This window comes from Tachypleus tridentatus, chromosome 11 (assembly GCF_004210375.1).
Source record: "Tachypleus tridentatus isolate NWPU-2018 chromosome 11, ASM421037v1, whole genome shotgun sequence".
Classification (NCBI taxonomy): Eukaryota; Metazoa; Arthropoda; class Merostomata; order Xiphosura; family Limulidae; genus Tachypleus; species Tachypleus tridentatus.
Window position 1 is genome coordinate 20,989,008 of NC_134835.1, and position 15,021 is coordinate 21,004,028.

Here is a 15,021-nt window from a genome sequence, read left to right on the forward strand (position 1 = left end):
AGTAAAATACTTCGGCTGTTTATTTATGCGACTGTAGGAAGAATCTTAGGCCTAGTCTTGCGGAGTGTAAGAACTACCAATCCGTTCTTTTGGCGTTTTATTTTTTTTTCTTTACAGACGTTTGTTGCCAAGTTCAACATATTTAAAAGAATAATATACATTATCAGAGAACTTTCTTATATCGTATTTGTTTTTTCATTCTTCTCAGTTGTGAAATCCACCTTTTTAGGTTATCATCGTCTAGACAACCGAGATAAAAAGAAATAAAGTGTTTACGTTTTAGGTGCATAGTTATTTGACAACTCACCCGCTAACTTGATGTTGATTGGCACAGTGTTTCAAGCAGCTTTTTAAGTCTTTTCTTATCTGTAGAACATTTGGGGACATATACACTGCTGGTCAAAATCTTAAGGCCAATGAACATAAAGGAAAAATATGCATTTTGCGTTGTTAGACTCAACCACTTATTTGAGTAGAGCTTCGAAAGATGAAAATAAGAAAAGGGAAAACAAAATTAAAAAACTTTTTTTAGCATTTAATAGGGAAAACGTGAACACTATGAAATTAGCCTAAATACTAGCTGGTCAAAAGTTTAAGACCATAACATAAAGATGTCATAAAACAGGGTAGGAAATGCCCAACAAGAGGTCTCAGTAGTGAGTTGCACGGCCATCATTGCGAATAACTGCAAACATTCGCTTTGGCATGGTCGAAATAAGCGTTTGCAGAAGGCTGGCTGGAATGTTATTCCAAGTGGTGAAGATGGCTTCACGAAGATCACACACTGTTTGGAATTGACGTCCATTTCTATAGATTTCCTTGCCATCCACCCCAAACATTTTCAATGGGGTTTAGTTCGAGCAAACACACTGGATGGTTCAAAAGAATTACTTTATTCGCCATGAAAAAGTCCTTTGTCTTGCGGGCATTGTTGATTGCAGCGTTGTCCTGCTAAAAGATCCAGTCAATTCCACACAAGCGAGGGCCTTCAGGCAATAAGGATGCTCTCTCCAACATGCCAATGTAGTCAGCTGCTGTTTGACGCCCTGTATAACCTGGAGTTCCATTGTTCCATGGAAGGAGAAAGCACTCCAGATCATGATGGAACCTCCTCCACTGTGTCGTGTAGAAAATGTCTCCGGTGGGATATCCTTATCGTGCCAGTAACGTTGGAACCCATATGAACCATCCAGGTTAAATATTTTCTTATCACAGAACAAAACCTTCGTCCAATTTTCTACGTCCCATGTTTGGTGCTTCTCAGCTAAATTTAATCGAGCTGTTTTGTGTTGTGGAAGGAGGCGTGGCCTTTGAAGACGTTTACGGTTTTAAAGCCTTTCTCTCGTAGACGCCGTCTTATCATTCTTGAGCAGCATTCTGTGTCCGTAAGGGCCTTAATCTGGTTCGACGATCGGCTGGTATCTTGCCGGACAACTCGTCGAATTTTCCTGCTCAACGCCGGCGAAAGTTTCTTGGGCCGACCACTTGAAATTCTTTTTCTTTATCCCTCAGGGTCTTACTACGCCCAATCTCACCAGTGATGGCACGTTGAGAGAGACCTTGCATTTTCAGCTCGACAATTCTGCCACGTTGAAACTCTGTCAACTTTTAACTTTTTGTCATGTTTTTACCCAATGTAACACGGGAGATGTCAGTGGAAGATGTTGACAACGCTAATGCTTGAACACAAGTAACTAAATTTCGTTACGTGTTTCCCGATTAGTGCTTCGTTTCAGTACGGTCTTAAATTTTGACCACTAGTATTTAGGCTAATTTCATAGTGTTCACATTTTCCCTATTAAATACTAAAAAAAATAAAAAATATTTTCCCTTTTCTTAGTTCAATCTTTCGAAGCTCTACTCAAATAAGTGGTTGAGTCTAACAACGCAAAGTGCATATTTCTTCTTTATGTTCATTGGCCTTAATATTTTGGCCATCAGTATATATATATATGTATATTTACACATACACATGTGTGAAACTTATAAATGCCATAAGCTCGAAACCACATAACAGGTATAACCATGACACATACCATTTTATCTTTATTTATTAGATTTTCTTAAGAGTACAGATATACAGTGGGCTACCTGTGTTATTACCTTGCGTGTACATGACACCGATTATTATAGTTATGAGTTGCTGTCAGATTTTAAGAGCACAGTCATACTATGGGTTATGTGCGCTGTGCCCATTGTGGGTATCTAACCCCAATTTGTAACTTTATAAGCTATTAAGGTTACCGTCAAGTCACTTGATGTCAACAAGCATTAAAGGACCATATGTGTAACGTGAACCTAACCTGTATTTAGAACAACTAAAGTACAATAAATGTTTATGTAAAAAATAATCTAACCCGAACTGAACCTATATTTAAAACAACTAAAGTAACAACAATACTTATGTAAAGAACGTTAGTTTTGCTTATTTCAAACAAATTTATCCTTTATGAAACTCATTTTCAAGCTTCTCAAAGTGGTTTTTCATATCTGTGTACTCACCCAGGGAACCACTAACCGAGGTCGTATTTCCTTCTGTCAGACAACCGGTAGAGGTCGCATTTTCCTAAAACTAGTAATGCTTCTTCAATTCGTTTGACGAACTGAAGTTTTACTTTAATGTATTTTTTAGGGTTTCCAAATTTAATATTCGAAAAAATCTAAACTGTTCGATTTCTAAGATAGAAACAAAGTTTTAGAATAACTGTGCTCTTCATGATTATATTTTATCATCGGGTTTCAACTACAATTAAAATCCACATTTGCAAAAAAAACAAACAAACAAAACAAAAACACATTTCCTTTAGGTTTTTTTGTTTCGTGTGACGCGTTCGAACTAGAAAAGATAAAGATACAAAGTTATGTAAAAAGTATAGGACTTTAATACAAACATATAGGTGTAGTATAGGACTTTAATACAAACATCTTGGTGTAGTATAGGACTTTAATACAAACATGTAGGTGTAGTATAGGACTTTAATACAAACATGTAGGTTTAGTGTAGGACTTTAGTACAAACATGTAGGTTTAGTGTAGGAATTTAATACAAACATCTTGGTTTTGTGTAGGACTTTAATACTAACATCTAGGTTTAGTGTAAGACTTTAGTACAAACATCTTGGTATAGTATAGGACTTCAATACAAACATCTAGGTTTAGTGTAGGACTTTAGTACAAACATCTAGGTTTAGTGTAGGACTTTACTACAAACATCTAGGTTTAGTGTAGGACTTTAGTACAAACATCTAGGTTTAGTGTAGGACTTTACTACAAACATCTAGGTATAGTATAGCCTGATGTTGTGTTTCGGTATATGTTTTTAAATCAAGTATAACCCAAGCTGGAGTTAAGTTTACCATCACAAATCGGGCGTTCTTCAACACGTTCGTGTTTCTTGACTTTCTTTAATACCCAATGTTTCCAGCTCCTTTTCTATGACACGTAAGAAAAAAATGGATTATTAAATAGGCTACAGACTGATATTAGAGTTATCAGTTATCGACAACCTTTACAATTTGACACAAACGTTATCTTTCATTTTCAACGATATTTCGACCACTATAGAAAATGTCACTATAGAAAAAAATCCCCTTCGTACAACTGGTTAAGGTTCTAAAAGTTGGTTTGAATATAATTCTGATTGTGATGATGAGGCCCGTTTGTTTGAAGTTAATCACAAAGCTACATAAGGGGCTACCTGCGCTGTGTCAACTTTGGGTATTGAGACATGGTTTTTAGCGTTATAAGTCCGCAGACTTACCTCTGTGTCATTGAGAGACACCTCTAGGATGGGGTGAAAAGAATACAAGCAGCAATCGTTTATTTTGTATCAGTTTTTGTTTGTGTAAAAGGTTCATACCGTTGTCAGGTTTTCGAAGGTTTGTACGAACGAAAGTTTTACACGAAGAATTGTAGTTAAGTTTGTAAGATCGCGAATTTCACTTCTTTTATTTTGTGATAGTTTTTGTTTACCGTTCATTTAGACCCGTTATAATGTGACGGTCAATCCCACTATTCGTTGGTAAAAGAGTAGCCCAAGCGTTGGCAGTGGGTGGTGATGACTAGCTGCCTTCCCTCTAGTCTTACACTGCTACATTAGGGACGGCTAGTGCAGATAGCCCTCGTTTAGCTTTGCGCGAAATTCAAAACAAAAAACTTGTAACTCTATTGCCCCAATTAATTCTTGACAGTGCCCCTTGTACTTATTAAATAGCTCTTCTATCTTACCTTTCAGCACATTGTTACAACAAAATTCGTACTACCTCCCTTTATGATACCTTCTGTTCTGTCAGTTATGTACCCCACCTGTGCCCCTGGGTACAGTTCTTGTGGTAGTTAAGAAATATACTGTACGAAGGGACAGAAGTTTAATCAAATATATCCTGTGTCAAAGTGTGCTTTCATAACCATTCTTCAGCTAAACGCTTTTAAACTTTGCTATCGTTTCTCAGAAACAAAGTTGAGCAAGTGATAATTTGTACATGTTATTCACGAGCTTATAAACGGATGAGGCAAGCATTACGCTAATTATTAAGAAATGAAATAATGGGATTTGACTGTTACATTTAAAACACAATAATGGTCCTAAAGTTTGTTTGTTTTTTAAATTTCGTGCAAAGCTTCACGAGGGCTATCTGCGCTAACCGTCTCTAATTTAGCAGTATAAGACTAGAAGGAAGACAACTAGTCATCACCATCCACCGCCAACTCTTAGGCTACTCATTTACCAAAGAGTAGTGGGATTGACCGTACCATTATAATGCCCCCACAGCTGAAAGGACGAGCATGTTTAGTGCGACGGGGATTCGAACCCGTGACCCTCAGATTACGAGTCGAACGCCTTAACCCACCTGGCCATGCCGGGCTTGGTCCTAAAGAGCAGGGTATGATTTTTATTGGCGGTAACAGTCCGACAAGCTGACGGCTGAGATTTTTTAATTCCGTCAAGATTCTTACCAGAGTAATTATTATTTGCAAAAATTATAAGTTTGAGATACATGAAAAGTAATGAATAAAGTTATTTTACAGTAAATAGTAAAACAACAACTTAGTCGAAAGAAGCCACCATACGCATTGACGGTTACCATAAAAACAATATTCCAAAATAAACGCTAATTACTATCAGAAAACCAGCAAGCAGGGAGGATGAACACAGTCCAAAAATGGATTTATCAACACCAAGTTATTCTACTAAGTAGAGAATAAATCTGTCTCATAAGCTAATGTCTGAATGCGCTTAGCTCAGAACCGAACCTATTTCTGACGGCGTTCGTTAACTGACACTAGATGTTGCATCACATGCATGATGCAGTCTTGCCAGATCAGAAACACGTGTTTAAAATGGTCAATGTATGCATTCATCCAGCTCTTGGAATAGTTAGTGGTTGCACATGTCTTTGGGAAAAATCTGTTTATATATTATTCAGAAATGTTATGTTAAATGAAGGCCTCAAGCATAATTTGTTTAAGCATGTAAGACTTTACAGTTTAAGAAAACCACAAATTCCTTTGCTTCAACCACTGCTGCAGAACACTCACGAAGTTCTTCCGGGTGTGTACGGCGCCCCCTAGGGCATACTAAGTCTAAGGATTGACTGTTATATATATATAAACAAAAATGATAATGCAAAACCTTTGCTCTGGTGCTCTTAACGTATCATTTTATTATTTCTACTCACTCCTTAAATAACAAGTAGATATGTCAAATGTACCTAAACAAATTGGTTACAGTATAAATTAAAACAAAATTAAAAGACATTTTGATTCATCAGTACGAGGTAGCTTTAATTCATCCGAGTGGGTCGTCGAACTTACGAGGGCTGGACAGTAAGTAACAGATGCTCCAACTGTTAATCATACTAATGAACACAATGCATTAGAAGTAATTTGATATGTATTATACACTTCACTCATTTAAAAAAAATGTTTTGTTCCTCATGTCGCTGATCTACTGAACCAACTGTTCATCTTAAGAACTACACCAAATAAAGTCGCAGTGAAACGACCCTCCGTTAGCCAAGCGTCAAAAATTACATGTCCATATCCTTTTTTTTTTTTACGATACAGTTAGTTCGTTGTCAGCAAAACTAGCATTGTTTTATTGTCTAATGTTTGTCTTTGACTTTGTTTTAACATCATAATAGACGGCCTTAAGTGAGTAACGTCAAAGTTACTCAGATAATGAAAGTTAACTTCACATAATTATGTTTGACTACAGTTTTCGTGCATATTAATCAAGGACACTTTAGTTGAACTATACAGTTAACGCATAGTACTGTTTTAAATTAAAACGACCTGTTCACTTAACGTATGAAGTGTTGCGATAACTTAAAGACTACATTTAAAAACATTATGTTAGTTTATAGTCAGTTTATACACTTTTCTGTCGAATATTAGCGATATTTCGTGCAGCCATTTTGATTTATAGTTACGTTCAATGCGTATTTATTTGAATATTACTGAAAATATGTCTTACGAAATGCAGCAAAGTATACAAATACACTTATATATATATACATATACGTATATTATAATCATAAAATATTCAAGCCATAAACAAAACACATTAATTAAATGCGTTGCACATTTTTTTAAAAAAGAGATCTTAGGGTATAAGCTACAATGTGGGATTATAAAATGTATCTTCGGTTTTGTAGGTGACTGAAAACGTAGGGACCGACATTGCGGTGGGGATACACCGTCTATCAATCTTAATCTTCAATTTGTTAGTCTCACATAAGAAAATTAAAATTAGGAGAGCGAGATGTGGGTTCTCAAGCCCACAACGTCCCACATCTACATCACCCTTCGAAAGGGCAAGAAAAGAGATTAACTTCTCAATATCTTTCTATTTGTGGTAAAATTATGATATGAAAGCTCAGTGACTAAGAAAGGCTTAGCTGAAGAAACGTTTTCTTCTGGACATTGTATTCCAAACAAATTCTATTATTACTGATATACTAGTTATGATTACATGCTAAGGGAGTTTCAGATAAAAGCACCGCTCCTCTCCCTCAAATTACGGAGTTCTATTGTAGCTCGCCCTTTTAGCCGTGGAGGCGTTATAATGTGACGGTCAGTCCCACTATTCATTGTTAGAAGAGTAGCCCAAGAGTTGACGGTGGGTGGTGATAACTAGCTGTCTTCCCTCTAGTCTTACATTGCTAAATTAGGGACGACTGGCGCAAATAGTCCTCGAGCAGTTTTGCGCAAAATTTAAAAACAAACAAATCTATCTTAGCACGTTTGTTAGTGCGCAATTCAGGTGATATGATGACGTCCCTATTTTTGAGTACAAACAACATGAAGACAACAGGATTTTTACAATTCACTGCTACACAAATCTACTCAAAACACCTTAGGTGTGGAAAAAAGGTGCGTCCAAGAAAGTGCTCAGTGCGCGTCTTACAGAAATAAAATTAGTATTGGAGGCCAAACTGGTAGCTACACTTATAGCAATGATAAGAATTTAACAGGAAGTATTCATTCATTAGTTAACTGTATTTTGTTTTACCCACTACCATGCCCCAAGTTGAAGAATAAACGCAGCCTGGTTAACTAAAGAATGAATATTTGTTGTGAAATTCTTATCATTGCTATAAGTGTAGCTACCAGTTTGGCCACCAGTATTGACTTCATTTCCTCAAGTCGCAAGCTTAACTAATTTTGGACTGCACTTTTTTATGATAAGGTGTTTTTGTGGAGGAATCATGACTTTCTCTCACTACACACAAACAAATCTTAGCAAGTAAGGAAGTGTTACGCAATAAAAACCCACATTAGCTTCAGGATTGCAAATCTGTTATTCGGAACAGACCTTTATTTTACAGAACCAATTAGATTAGTTAAAGTATATGTTGGTAGTTTTCCTCTGTAAAACAGTTTTAATAGCTTTCTTTATAGTAATGCCATGGAATTTAGATTAACAGTTCCTTGTCATTGTCCCATGCAATTGGTACAGTCGTTTAAAGCATCATTATTTACGTAAATTGCTTAAGCTAATAGTACGTGACGCTAAACTCTTTTTAATTAGAATACATTAATAAAATTTAATAAAATTGTGCTGAAAAATTGGCAATGAATAATTAATAATAACTTTCTACTTATATGATTATTTTGAAAACTTGAGATAGAAACTGCTAATGTGGTTTGCTTGGCCTAACTAATACTTACGTATTTGCTTGTTCTTTCACCTTATAGTTTAGCTGCTCTAAATCAGCCGTCTTAAATCCGAATGACAAAATACTGAAAACAGTCCACTTTCACTCTCAGATGAAGCTTTAATGAAAACGTTATACCGATAGCTTTTGTGACTTATTGCGTAGGCGTGCGCAAAGTTTTCATCAAATTTTAGCGGATTCCTTGAATAGCTTTCTATGCACCAAATGAGACTCTTTAATTTTAAGTTCACCCGACGCATCAAACGTGCTCGCTCTTTCATCCGTGGAGGCGTTATGATGTTAGGTCAATCCCATTATTTGTTGGTAAAAGTAGGCCAAGAGTCGGCGGTGGGTGGTGATGACTAGCTGCCTTCCCTTTAGTCCTACATTACTAAATTAGGGGCGGCTAGCGCAGATAGCCCTTGAGCAGCTTTGCGCGAAATTCAAAACAAAAAAACAAAATTTCAAGTTGAAAAGATCTAGAAGTTTACCAGATATGAATAAAAAATCCATAAAAGTTAAACTGGTGTTTTATCAAATAAAGTTTCCTACTTTCGGTGCGAAGAAAAAAAGAAAGAAAAATGAAACTCAATCGAAACTGAAAATGTTAGTTTGGATTAAAAAGTCCAAAATATAGAACGTGAAAAATCGCCAAACTATCCCCCCTGTTAATAACACAAGTATCCTATAGCAGGTTGTTTGGCCGCACGACACGGTATCCTGGGTCTTGATACAACTACGATACTTAGTTAGCTCTTCTACTTTTATCTTCTTAATTAATTAATTCTACTAATTTTGTGACTTCAAATGTCACTCTTGAGGACGTTATTTTGCAGAGAATCTATAATATAAACGTACCTTTTTTACAACAAAAAATAAATAACCTTTTAAACATTTAAAGGTCATATAGCACAGCATGAAATCACGAAACGTGCTCATAACAATAACAGTTGCGCCTCAAAACCTGACTTGTAAGTTATGTTTTGAAACAATGTGAAAGCTGTACCATCTTGGAAATAAATGTTTATAGATTGTAAGTAAATGAACCACGATCAAAATATTTCCAAGATGGGATTTCTGTGGGACTAAAAATACATATGTATCAGAAATACAACACTTATTGTATAATAAAATGATTTGTATGAATCATCAGAGAACAGTATTCTTTGTTAGAAGTAAATAAACCCCATTCCGCGTTTTTTTTTCTTCTTTTTAATAAATAAAATTAGCCATGACTCATGTACGAATTTTTTACTTTTTGTTGTTAGATTTCACTTCAAAGAAAGTTCCTGGTTCGCTGATGCGGTTTACCCAGTTCCATGTCATATACAATTCCCACATTTGTTTTATTATTGCAAGCAAGTTTTTGGTTTTACATTAGATTCCTGGGTAATTAAAGCTCGATGTAAAATATGTTAATACATTATTCAGATTATCCGTTCTTAATAATACAAAACTGACTGATTCAAGACTTAGGCCGTTTGCATGACATGTTTAAAACATTCTTTGCTGATGTAGAAATATTAAAGGCGTAATGCAACAACTGTCAAATTGTACTTTCAGGATATCTACGGATTTACAACGCTGAAATCAGGCGTTCGATTCCCGTCAGTGGGATCAGCAGATAGCCCGATGTGACTTTGCTAAAAGAAAACACAAACACCCTTTTACCGTTTATAATAACGCGGAAGAAAATATCCCTGTATCTTGATTCTTCTGTAACACTGGTAATGTAATTAAAACACGTTGTAACATGAGAAATTGCTTTAGTTAAAAAGGGAAATTTTGCCATAACGTGAGCCAACTAAAATTGATACTTTAAGGCGCGATTATCTTATACAATAACAGGATTTAAGTCTTAATTATCGTTGGTTTTTATTTTTTTGCCACATTACCATATAGGATAACATTAGAACACGGAAGATCTTAATGTTTGGTTTTGGTTTTCGAATTTTGCGCAAAACCCTCGAGTAGCTTTGCGCGAAATTCATAAACAAACAAACAATCCTATTGGAGTTATTTTTATAATATGTAAAGTTGGTCTTAAATTAATTATTTAAATACAATGTCCTTTATTTCTCTCAATGTTACAAATATATTGAGATGAATTTTTTTTATTACAATTTTATGAATATGGCTAAGCTTGTGACGTGGCCTTTAAAGTATGATTATGCAACTTTTGAATTAACCATTTGATGTTTGAAAATCTGGGGGCTCATTCTTGATATGTATTGTTATATATGTGTTTGTTTTAGATATTCATGCAAAGTTATAAAGAACTATTGCACTAACCTTCCATAATTTCGAACTAGCATATCACAAAGAAGGCAGCAAGTGAACAGCACTTACCAATAACTCCTGAGATACTTTGATAGAATATAATTCGCCAATGATAATTTTGTGTCAGCGAGACTCGAACCACAAATCTTTGGATTTACAACCCAGCACAGTAATCATTAGGCCGCACCAGCTTGTTGTTATATGATATCTTTCCAATCATGTAGTATTAAGGATAAGCGCTGTAATTTCTATTAATACACAAATATACACAAAAGAATCAATCAATAAAAAAATTACTGGCTAATAATTTACATGCGCTTTAATAAAACTAAAATATTAGGTGACATTTTATAAAATGAACATTTAATAATTATAGGAATGGGTGTAATATTCAGCCACAGAATCAATACAAACTTGTATTAAATATGACTGTATCAAGGAACATTCTTCAAGTGGAATTTATTATTGTATTATTATTATTGTACTTGTTTCATTACGAAGTTAACTTGACCCAAAACGCTGGATGGATGACACAAGCACATTAATATAATCTCAAGTTATCCATCAAGGTCGTTTCGTGTTCTTGTTATAGCTAAAGTAAATATTCCCATGCTGCATCGGTCGGCATTTTTATTGGAAGTAACTAAGACAAAAACAACCAAAACAAAACCCTGCACCAGCTATCTGAATAAGTGTGTTTAATTTCTGTGTTTTTATTTTTTACTTTCTTTTGAATGTGTTAGAACATTGGTATGACACGTACGGAAAGTGAGGTGATCCATAGTTTACAAAGTATAATACGCGTCATGTGCGTACATATTGTTTTATCTGGTTAGCTTTGTATTTAAATATTTAATTTGCACACGATTAGACGTAAGAACGAAGATCTGTGCATTTGTCATATTTCAGTATCTCTTGAGCAACATGAAGTTACAATGAACAATGTCCTTTCACCCAAGTCATTTCTAACCAGTAAATCAATAATATTGTGTTTGGAATCTTTTTGTATATCAATATCCTAACAGTTTGATAATTATATCTCGGATTGAATTTATAACAATGGCCTAGAGGTTACCATATCGGACTTTAAAATGTAAGGTCCAGGGTTCGATATATATAAATTTATATATAGCTTGTATCCTGAGATCTTTGTAACTGGTACAGCGTTTTCTGTTTACTATTTTCTAATTTATTTTTTGTTTTGGTTCGTTTTAGGTTATAATAACTTTCAGTCGTGGATGCTCTAAAAGAATCAAATAAAGCCTATATGGCGGCGGGTGCTACTAGCTGGTTTTATCTCTTTTGGGTAGTAATTCAAAATTACAGACTTCTATACTTGAACCCTAATAATCTCTGTTTGAAAATCTCAATTCCAACAATGGAATTATTATTTCGAGTCAACATTTTTTTCCCATTTCAATCGCTGCTTCTCGTTTTATTATATTATTAAAAGCAAAGTATAATTTGTTTCTTTTGTCACAAATATATTAGCTCTTATTATATATGAACGCTTTATATTATTAAATTTCTGTAGTCTAATAAACGTTCCATGTTCTTGAAGCTACAATAACACACCTGTCAAACCGCAGCTCTACGCTATCAGACCATGTGGTGGCACTCAGAAGTTCCCAAATATCAACACAAATGTGGGAAACGACTGAGAAATAATGAGAGGGTTAGGAACTGCTAATATTCGACAAGTGACGGAATGATTGTAATCTATAAATGATGTTGAATGATGGTATTGGCCAGCGGATCTTGCTTTTGACAGAGCCTGGGGTAACAGACCCCTAGCTGTTCATGTCTTTTAGTTTTGTTTACCGTAGCTGCCAGAGTTCAACATCTCATCACCTACACCTGCAACGTTCTCTTATTTTTGTTATCTTTGGCACACTGCCAGAAGCCGTTGGACTAACCTTTCAGTGTAGAGAGGGTTAGATTCTTTAATACTAACACATGGCCTTAATTGTGTACAATTGATTGCACATACTTCAAAGACGCAAAATCTTTAGCAATGGACCTTCCTGTTTCCTAAATTGGTGACGGTAGAATACAAAGTTGAAGGGTCTCTTGTTTTTATTAAATTAGTGATAGTAGCAGTAACAGATTTTTCGAATAATAATAACAGTTTAGATTTCAAAATAAAAAGTTAAAATTGAAGCGAAGAGGATAAACATCCAAAAAAGCTTTTCTTAAATTTATTTATGGGCACAATAAAATTCAGAAATATAGATTTCAATTATAATAATTAATATGAATTTTTTTTATTAGAGCAAGTTGTGTACCCATAGTAAAAAAAAGAAAATCAGTATAGCTCATTAAGTTTGTTTTCTCATTCTTAACAGAAATTTTGTTGCATTAGTTGGTTACCTTATCTCTTAACGATATATTCGGCCATAATCCCAATAATAATTCACGACGTTCGATCAGCTTAGGAGAATTAGCTTAGTCCTAAATACGTATCTTAGTTAACAATACAAATCAACATGGCAACAGAAATAAATTAAAAAGCAATAACTTTCGATATATTAAAAAGTCAAACCAATGGGATTATTTCAGTATGCCAAAACTGTTTAATATTTTTTTACTTAGAAACATGTAGGTTGTTAAAAACTCTTTATAAAATGGCCCTTTAAAGTTGTTATAAACCTATTAGTCCCGTTCATATAAAGAAATATTTTGGGATTATATTTTTGTGTTTGTGAACAGGGCTTATCAGCGACTCAACAGTAAGTACGAATACTTTCAAGACTGGTTTCGAGACCAGTGGTGGGCACAGCATAGATAGTCCATTATGTACGCTTGTTTTGACAACAAACAGACTGTAATCATTTTTGATGACGAGAACCCACTTGAAATAAAAATGTATCTCAGAACAGCTGGTATGGGTATTAACACTTTTATTGATAAGGAAAGAACAACATTTCGACCTCCTTAGGTTATCTTCAGGTTAAGTATTTTCTTCAGATTGTAAACATGTCCTTCGATAGATCAGCAACAAGCCCAAAGACTTACAATGCTAAAATTCAGAGATCGATTCACCGCGGTGGATACTGCAGATTGTTCAATGTGACTTTGCTCTAAATAATAAAAAAAAACATACAACTCGTTGCAATGGAAAGTACATTAGAACGCTCTCTGAACTGAATGCAGTTTCGACTCGCAATATCAGTTCCTACTGATGTACCTAGAGCTTAAGTCAAAATATCACCCAGTGAACATTTATATTTATTTAGATGCTAAAATAATCCTGGCATAATTTTGATTTATAACCATCCCTTCATGTTATCACTAAAGGAAAATAAACGTTTGAAAATATCTAGCTAAATATAATACTCACATCTCATTCGCCTAATTGAAAGATGTACATGTATATCTATATATTTACTAGTGCATGGGAAGTTTGGGCGTCTGATATACGTTGTTTTCCCTTATTGTCAATATCTATTTTTCCTAAGTAATATTTATCATTTCCCCATTATCATGTGTATCATATTTCTCATAGAAGAGACATAAAGAGAGAACCACGAAAATAGAAGGAAGAAACGCCGAAAACAAATCTCATATTGAAAACAAACGAAAAGTAATTGAAACAATAATTCATATCGAAGGCTTAAGAGAACTACTGAAACTACATTTCATATAGAAAACGTAAAGGATACAATAACCGAAAACAGGACTCACGTAGAAGATACACTACAAACCAGAGCTCATATAGAAGACATAAATGGGAGAATAATAAAATTCAGAATTCATACAGTCGACATGAAATGTAGGAATTAGTAAAGACAGAGTACTTATAGAAAAGGGAATAGCACTGCAACCAGAGTACTTATAGAAAAGGAAAACCACTAAAACCAGAGTACTTATAGAAAAGGGAAAACCACTAAAACCAGAGTACTTATAGAAAAGGGAAAACCACTAAAACCAGAGTACTTATAGAAAAGGTAAAAAAACCCACAAAAACCAGAGTACTTATAGAAAAGGAAAAAAACCACTAAAACCAGAGTACTTATAGAAAAGGGAAAACCACTGCAACCAGAGTACTTATAGAAAAGGGAAAAACCACTAAAACCAGAGTACTTACTTATAAAACCAGGGAAGGGAAAACCACTAAAACCAGAGTACTTATAGAAAAGGTAAAACCACTAAAACCAGAGTACTTATAGAAAAGGGAAAAACCACTAAAACCAGAGTACTTATAGAAAGGGAAAAAAACCACTAAAACCAGAGTACTTATAGAAAAGGGAAAAACCACTAAAACCAGAGTACTTATAGAAAAGGAAAAAAACCACTAAAACCAGAGTACTTATAGAAAAGGAAAAAACCACTAAAACCAGAGTACTTATAGAAAAGGGAAAACCACTAAAACCAGAGTACTTATAGAAAAGGGAAAACCACTAAAACCAGAGTACTTATAGAAAAGGGAAAACCACTAAAACCAGAGTATTATGGAAGACGTTAAAAAAGAGCCACAAAAGAAACAAAGAGTGCTTATGGGGAAGGGAGAACCACTAAAACCAGAGTAGCTTATAGAAGAAGGTTAAAACCCACAAGGAAACAAGGTGCTTATAGAAAAGGG